Source organism: Oxyura jamaicensis, chromosome 7, assembly GCF_011077185.1.
Source record: "Oxyura jamaicensis isolate SHBP4307 breed ruddy duck chromosome 7, BPBGC_Ojam_1.0, whole genome shotgun sequence".
NCBI classification, from domain to species: domain Eukaryota; kingdom Metazoa; phylum Chordata; class Aves; order Anseriformes; family Anatidae; genus Oxyura; species Oxyura jamaicensis.
The window spans coordinates 35,889,900-35,899,089 of NC_048899.1; positions in this window are offsets into that span (position 1 = coordinate 35,889,900).

Sequence of the window (9,190 nt, forward strand, 5' to 3'; positions counted from 1 at the left end):
AGGAAAATACCCCAGTGAGACATTTAAACAGATAGGAAAAAAAAACCTACATAATATTTATTTTTCTAATTCACAGCACTGTGTTTCAGTTGGCTGTGACTGAGGAGGAGCCTCTCCCCATCCCTTCCTGCCCTGTGCACTGCGTTGGTGGCTTGGGTGGTCAGAATTACTGGGGTTTCAGGAATGTGTTCATGCAGGCTAAGAGAAAACCCTGATAAACTTGGTAAGATGACTGACAATTACTTTACTATTTCTGGCCCTATTTCTGGTCTTAATATGGGTGCTGAACCTTTACTTTCACTTTATCTCCATATCTAGTCCCTCGGCTGATTACAAATCTGGAGCTTCCCAATCACGGTGCTTGGCCTCCCATCCTGTACTACTTGCTCTTCTTACCACAGTCCGTTTTGCCTTATATTAAGCTGTGGCTTAGAAATTTTGTATGGTGTAGAAAACTGCTGAGCAATGGCTACCACTCTGGCATAAGGTACAGTTCCTTTCTCTGCCCTTTGCACCCTGCCAGAAGAGGCAGGCCTTGATGTCTGCAGCTTCTCTCAGCAAATTTTTACTGCTGCTCTATTACACTTTGGGCAGCTGATAAAAACAACAGCATTTCAGTGCTTCTGCAACCTGAACTGCAGAAAACCTTAACGTTAACAGTCATCACACCGGAATAACGCGCAATTAGCTTTCAAGTATTCGTTCTCTTTCTTATGATCTCCATTAAATTTCGGCAGAGAAATCCTTCCCAGATCTTCGGTGCCGTGACTGGCTTATTGAAGTATTCTCTTCTTATGCACATAAACCTGTATATTCTAGTAAATGCAAGTTAAGATTTGTCATTTTAAAGGGATTTCTTGCTTTGAACTTACTCTTTCTTGAAATCTGGCCTCATATTTAGTTCATTGTTGGCTCTAAAAAAAAGCAGCCAGGTTGGAAGGAAATTAATATAGAAGTTCGAAGTAATTAAAACTCAGAGTTGGCTGGATACTTTTGAGAAGTGCAGATGACTACCTGTGGCCACATATGCAGTGCATTTGTCTAAGTTACTAGTGTGTGAAAAGCAAGGAACGGAACGAAAGCTATTCTTGCTGCCATAACTACAGCAGATGCTGCTTCATGCCTGGTATGGTGTAGAAATAAGCTCTCGTCCTCTTACAGCAGCCTTATCAGCCTTTTACTTTTTTTGCCCTACTTTTTGTGCCCTTGATTTCAGACATTCAAGCCTTTGACCATGCATTTCCTCCTTGCTTATAAAATAAATATGTAAATGAATAGCTGATTGTGTGAGACTCCAGGTGGTTTACTGGAGAACATGAATATATGGGAGAAGACACTGCTCAGAGATGCTTCATAGGTGGCAGTTTAAAGCTCTCTATTTCCCTCCGATTTTAATTAATAGGTTTGTATTTAAGATGAAATGTATTCAATTTGTGCACAGTGTAGAGCATGTCCCACTACAACATCAGTTATATACATAGCAATACAATTATCATTCTCTGCTGACAAATGTACCGTGATATTGATAAAAAAGCAATAACTTCAATGTACATGTCAAAATCAGCCCCGATAGCTTATTACAGATTGTTAAATGAACATAAATATCTAATGTTCAGCCTGTAATGTTCATTCATACTATGGCAGATGAAGCTATAGGTCAAAGAATTAATTTAAAAACACAATAGCAAGGCTCTGATATTCACTGAGTCTGTCATATCTCTTTGCACGCACCCCTGAGCGTACGGGGGGACAGGCCACCTCCCCTCCTAGGGCCAGGATGCAGAGAACTAATGACGTTCAGGGACTTAAACCTCCTTAAGCATCCCCAGGATCTTCTGGTTCTGGCCACAATCCGTCAGATTATCCATAATCACCTTTCCATGTTTCCAAGAACAGCCTTGGCTTGGTTTGCACCGAGGCAAGAGCAGAGCACTTGTCCTTCATCACAGGCTTTTGCAGGGGCCAAGCGGGTGGTAGGCTGCCCAGCCTGCGTCTTGCATGGAACAGTCTGAAATGAAAGGCATGTTCGGTGATGGCAATGGTCCCATTTTACCTTTTTAAGGTCTTCAGGCTGCATGATCTGTCCACTTAGTGCTGTGAATTGGTTACTTCTTTGTAGTGTCTTTCTGGTGGTCTTTTTTTTTTTTTTTCCCCCATCTGCTATATTTTTTCAAGGAAAAATAGGCACTGCACAGAGTTTATTCACTTGCTGTTGCTGCTAGAGTAGGTCAGTTCCAGCATTGTTAGAAAGATGTGGATGGACCTCATCCAGATGCCCATGGCAGGAAAATCCCCACCTTTTTATTCAGATGTGTCAAAGGAAGAGTGAAGAGAGAAGTATTTCATCTTCAAGAACACTACATGGATTTCAGCTGATTTGGTAGTCAGGCCTCAATAGAGAAGAAACATGGTTCCCTAATAAATATTTCTTATGTAACAGTACAAATCTAAGCCCTCAGAAAAACGGATTTCATTGTGAAAAAGTAAATAAAGGTAGCTTGCACTGATGTAACCATCCTTCCTTATGATCCCGCGAAGCGAGAAATTTAGATTGCATCTACTCAACAATGAAAATCCATCCAAAATGTCGTATCTGTGATCCTATATATAAACAGTGAAATACTATGGCCTTTTTTTTTTTTTTTTCCTCCTCTCTTTTTTATTTCAAGAGCAGCTATGTCCAACATGGTCATCTACTTCACATTTTATAAACAACAACTCCATGCTGGTCACTTCCATTTTTCCTCCTCATTCAGTTGCATCTTGCTTCCTATCTTTTATTACGTCATAATTTTTTTATAGTACGAGAATCTGATTATTTGTCCTACTGCAGTTTAAAGTGAAGGTGCACTGAGTGCTACAGAGCTCTTTAATAGTTTCCACATTCCACTTTACAGGCATCAGTTTTAAGTGAAATAGCTCTTTTAAAGAGTACTGACTGGACACGTGTAAAGCACTTTGGGCTGGAATCACATACATATCCTGTTATGACTCAGCTGCCCTATATGTGCAAGCTTTATTTTATCAGATAAAAGAAAAAAATCATCCTAGTGCAGACCAACTTACTGTTTACTGTAGTCTCTGAAGACAATTAAGATGCTCTAATACACCATTATAGTATCTACAATTTGTATGAGGCACCCGGATGCGTTTCCCTAATTAATAGCTCCCATAGTGTCCAGATTAAAAATAGATATTAAGAGCTTTGGGTAGATGATACAGCAGTATGAAATAGCATCGCACCTGTCTTCATGTTGCAGCTTCCCAAGTGTAAGTAGGAGTCAAAATTTCCCTCCTCATTAAATAAAAACACTGATAGATAGTACATCACTTGGCATCTCCAAAGTGATATACCTAAGACATACCATCTGCTACGAAGTTGCAAAAACATAGCCTGAGAAAAGTGGGACATCAAGGTGGAGCTTAATTTTCTTTAGTCAGTTTTCTGTCTATCCTGGACTTGAGCACGCGTGGTGCAGAGATGCCTTACGATGCCTGTAACTGGCACGGCACAGAAAAATGGTGAGAGAGCAAGGCACTGCCCCGCCACGAAGGCATTCACGGAGGAACAGGGGGATTTCAGTCCTTCTCACTGCTCCCAAGGCAGATGCAGTTTTAGTAACTGAAAAAAAAAAAAAAAAAAGACTTTCCAAAGACTTTCCAGCTACATTTCCTGTGGCGTTTTTTGGGCACCCTCCTTCAGCATATGGAGTAGCACTGGGAGTCCCAGTCATGCCCCTGAGAGCCAGAGGCAGACCACGGAGCTCTCCCACCTGCTTGTAGACAGCCTCAGCCCATTCAGACATCCAGCAGTCCAGCTAGAGATGCTGCTCTGTTCAGGCTGCCAAATAAATAGACGACTGGATAAAATCTGGGTGCAGCAGAAGTGGCAACATTTAGAGGAACAAGGACAGCATCACAATTTCCAGCTCATGAGGCAGGGATGCAGCTCCAGGCAGCGACCTGCATCTCTCCAGAGCACGTCACCTGGACTCCTCCAAAATCACAGACTTTTGCAAAAATGCTGCAAGCCACAGAGCCTCCTCAGCTTAGAACATCCTAGTCCATGAAGCCACCACTGCTGAGTGCACGCCTGGAAAACACAAACCCGGTGCTGTTACCCAAAGAGAGACATCGAGAACAATATATGCAGAAGAAAAAGCCTGTCACCAGCCTCCAGGAAGGACGAGGCTTTCCAGAAGCCTGCCTGCCTCAAAACCTCCCCCCCCCCCCGCCTCGTGCACCAAGCATGCAATTATTACACCTTATTTTGGGGTGTCCCAACAACTTTATTTTTCCCTCTGAACTCTTCACGTGCACAGATACAATGAGCCCACCCCTTCCTCCTCCTGGCTTTTCTCCCTTTCTGCAGGCCTGAGGCAAAGACTGCTGTGGAGGCCACCTGGGTTAAATTAGCACAATTAAACAGCGTTAAGCAGTTCTAGGAAATGCAGCACAGGTTTCTGCCTTCCCAAAGACATGGTGTGTGGCTGTCAAGTCACCGTCCAGGAGCAGGAGGATGGCCTGTGGGAGGAACACAGCTGGAAGCCCCACAGGGCCCTGTGTCCACCTCAGTCTCCTCAGCGGCAGCCACTGCCCATCACCATGGCCCTGTGTCCACCTCAGTCTCCTCACTGCCCATTACCGTGCTGCCTTTTTCACCTCACACGGGTTTTAATTAGGGAACAGGGGTGCAGGGGAGATCTGCACGGCTCCAGGACATGGCATCGGTCTCTGGCAGCAGGAGGTTACAGCTGCTTGTCGCATAAGGACATGGAGGTTCGGGGTCATCAAGGCTTCACCACTGCTGGTCACTCTCTCCTAACTCTAATCAGCAGTGGAAAGCGACTTTTTGGTACCCTTTTTTGTAAATATAAGCATTCGTTGGGGTCAGGTGTGAGGATACGTAACACAGTCAGCCTGTGGACTTCCCTTAGCAGATACGCAGCAACGCTCGCCCCTTCCCTGTCCTCAGGCCTCAGCCTGAATTGAAGCTCCTGAAATGGTCTTCGTGGGCCTTCCTCTCTGACCTGTGAGAGTGAATAAATGCATCAAAGAGCACGGTGTTTTAGCTAAGTGGTAGCCAGTTCTGCAGGCCTCCACACGGGGAGAAGGTGCGAGCTCCTGGTGGGGCTCCTTTTGTAGCATCTGCAAAGTCAGAGGAGGAACAGTGAGCAGAAGACATGCAACCATCCTTCCCAGAGACCAACAAGTCTGCTTCTTCCATTTTACTGACTTGGAATATTGCTTGCAACATGGGTCACAGCTTTTTGTTTTGTTTTAAGTCTATCTATCCCTTTAAGAAGCTCTGGAAACACCCTTCAGAGGATTGTAATGAAATAACATTATTTATCAGTATTAAATATAGATAAACAAAAATGAGAAACAGACTTAATTGAAGCCCTCTGTGAAATCTGGGTAATCAGTTTTCATTTCCAGGAGGCTTTAACTTATGTTATTTATTATTTATCTGTTCTATTTTGATTTTGCTTTTGAGCCCCAGTGCTGGGCTTTGGGCATTTTAGAAACACTCGGCAAGAGATTGGGAGAATCATCCCGAGTGCAGCTGGACCAAAACTTCACCATGTTTGCATCTTTCCATGGCTTTGATAAGCTCGGTGCTTGTGCAAGGGTTCTCCTAGCTCTACTGGTGACCCTAATCTCAAATACAGGCATGTTACAATCTATTTCCTGACCCCCAAAGTGTTTTTCCTGTTGGACCCAGCTTTACCTCCATTCCATGCAAACATGTTGCCATTTCACTTTATTTCTTTAATTTATAGGCATCAAAGTTGCTGAATCAGGAAACTGAGGTTATAGCTGTTGAAGAAACGAATCCCACATCGTGACAAACTGCTTTTTCTGCAGATTTTCTCCTGTTCCTCATTCTGAGTCACTGTCACACATTTTAAAGGCCAGAGTTACATATGAGGCTCTTGATGGTGAGGGCTATGCCCTTTCTTGTGGTTTCTGCAGGCAGACAATTGCCACGCTGCGTCTCTACTGGCTGCCTCTCGCTAATGATGCTCAATTCACATTGCAGTGCTTCCTGTGTCACTGGAGCGTGTGACATTGCGCACCAGACCTGGAAATGAAGTGGTTAAATTTGACTATGTTAATTGGATTCTAATTAGCCCAGCGATGCTATTTGTCTCTGCTGAAGCGGAGCTCTGAGGGACTCCACCTCTCTAGGTGGAAAACGTGCAGAAGTTAGGAGGAGAAGTAAAATTCAAGAATCGGGCAACAAACAGATCAAAACTAGTTAAAACGGACTAAACTTTTTGTGTTTAGCTAAGTACTAACTGGCCGTGTACTTCCTCAAAAGTCAAAAGTAAGCTTAAAAATGTCTGTGACATTCAGGGTTGTGGCCAGAAAAAGTGAAGCATCAGCACCTCTGTAGAAGCTAAGAGCACTGCTGGACCCATCCCTTTCTGTATGTATTTATGGCCCCCAGAATATGGCCTGCAGTTGCACACAAGCACAAATCCATCCTCACAATGTACCTTTGAGGCAAGGAAGTCAGCTTATCCCCGTTTGCGGGCTGAGGGGACTGGTATGGGGGGATTAAATGACTTGCCAAAGTCACGATGGAAAATGCCAGCAGGAGTGGAGCGGAGCCGCGGGTCTGCAGTGCGCCTCTCCAGACTGACACGGGAACCTCACAGCACTTAAGGAATTATTAAAATGTTAAATGAGTTGAAATGAAAGGCTCTGTCCAGAGCTGAAGTCATCATTTGGATTATTCACTCGGCTCTTTGAAAAATACACAAGTGCAGCAGTATTATGAATGCAATTACAGCCAATGGAGAATTCTCCAATGAAGGGCAAATCAAAAGGAAACCATCTATGTTTCATATTTCTGTGGTCTCTTCCATCTCAACAGTGAAAGAAAGCATGGCTGCGCATACATATCTGAAACATATGTTGATTTTGTGCTTGTCAGCTACTTGGGCTCGGGGGGAATTCTCCCACAGCAGTCACGCTGAGCTAGAGCAAGAGAGCGAACGCCCCTTGGGCTTTGAGGTCTTCTCCCGTCCCTGCTGGAGGTGCGAGTGGCTGTGCCACCCGTGTCCCTCGCCACCCACCCTCATCGCTCTTACACGACCGGGGTTTCTGTCCTTTCCCCCCCCTCCGAGAGCGCTCGGGAGCAAATTGTTTGGGATGGAGCGCGATGGGCACAGATGTGACCACCTGCTGCACGAGCCTTTCTTCTCATGAGCTTCTCAAAAGGCACTTCATATTTTAAAAAGGAGGAGGAAGAGGCAGTGGCCTTTGGTGTTGCTCAGCGCTGACACAGCTGGAGCTGGCCGGGGGTGGCGGGGTGTTATTTTTTACAGGTTGGCAACCAGACGCTTGCTGCAATGATATACTTTTTTTTTTTTTTTTTTTTTTTTCCAGAGATTGCCTGAGTGTAGATGTGCCAACACGGGTTCCGGTTTTACCAGCTAATTCTCTTATTTCAAAGAGAGGAAATATCCTCGGACAAATCTGCTTTGTCAAGGTTGAAAACGTTCCACACCACAGATGGTGACCATAAGGTGCAAGTGAGGCTTCAGCTGAACTGGTGACACCCTACCCATTTGCTTCGCTGCCGAAGATTTTAAAACTAGTTTTTGTTATGAGAAGCTGAGTGAGATACTTCTCTCCAAATGTCTCTTCCTCCTGTTAGCTCCCCGCTTCCATATTCATGGCACTCCTGCTGCTACTAGCACTGCCATGCGTAGCACCTCCTGCAAATTGTCCAGTTCCTGGTGTCAGGATGGCAGTTCCCTTTGGTTGCTGAAAAATTCATTAAGCTGGGGGGGATGGAAGGGGCCAAGGAGCCCTGTTACGGTCCAGCACCCTGTTGTAGGAGGTTTTTCCCAGGTACCCTGCACAACGGCGTGGTGCTCTTGTAGCCAGATGAGCTGCGGGCATCCTCACACCTCTCCTTTTATGCAAAAGCCACTAGTTGCATTACATGATCTGATCTGTTGAAGCACACAAAGAAATAAATCTGCATGCAGGGATATTGTTGTGGGGAGTTTCCCAGCAATCGGCTGGGGGTTTTCAGTCCCCTCTAGCACGGTGTGAGATTTTTCTTGTGGACTGAGCAGAACCTCGATGGGAGCGGCGATGGCAGCTCACAGTAATTGGTACCGTCCCCTTCGGGTTCCTCCTAACTGAGGGGCTTTATGGTAATGGTAGAGAACCCACCTGTGGTTGGCAGCCTCGGCAGCTGTATCTAATTTTTCCCTTTTGTGAATTCCCCGATATCGCCGTGCTGCCTCTGTTACTGTTGTGGCGCAGTCACAGGTCCTCACTTCCCTTTTCTCCCTCACTAATCCCTTCCACCAAGAAAAATAAAGTTTAAGGGGGCTATAAACCTTGGTTTGCTCCAGCGCAACAACCGAAATAGAAGCCTAAAAGGAAATGCGATTCTGCCTCTGGGAAACGAAAACAAAAAGTAAAAGCGAGCGGTGGGGCTTGGGGCTTCCCTCCCCACCGCGCTCCCCAGCCTGACTTTGGGAGGGTTCGGCAGCAGGAGGGCAGCAGGCTGGGGACATAAATTACTTCTCTTGGTGAAGAAGTGGTGTTAAGTATTAAATGTGCTTTGGGGCAGCTCCTGTAATCCCTCACCCTCTTCATTTGTGGTACATCTTTGGAGAGTGAGGAGCTGTATATACAGCATGTCAGCCCGATGCACGCTGCCCCCTTCCTCCTCCTGGGCTAAGTTGGCTACAAGCAAGTGCAGATCCCGCATCGGAGCTGCTCTGCGGCTCCCACAGGGATAAGCCCAGGACACGTGGGCCCTCTGACAAGCCCAGGACATGTGGCTCCTCCTCACCTTCCTCACTGCTAGCCTTATGCCAAAGCCCGCTATTTCTTCACCTTTGATATTTCCCTATACCACCACTTCCCTATTTCTCTGCCGTCCCTCCAGACCACGTACCTGTTTCCCTCCTTTGCTCCATCTCGCTTTGGTTTCCCCCCCATGCCAGCACTGTCCCCACGCTCTCTGTCCCCCTCCTCTCCAACCACTTTCTAACACAGCTTCGATCCCCAGCTGCTCACTCAGGGATCTCCACTTTCCCTTGCCTCTGTGCTCTTGTCTCCAGCTGCTTCCTTCCAAACCCTGCCCCTTCCTTCCTTCCTTCCTTCCTTCCTTCCTTCCTTCCTTCCTTCCTTCCTTCCTTCCTTCCTTCCTTCC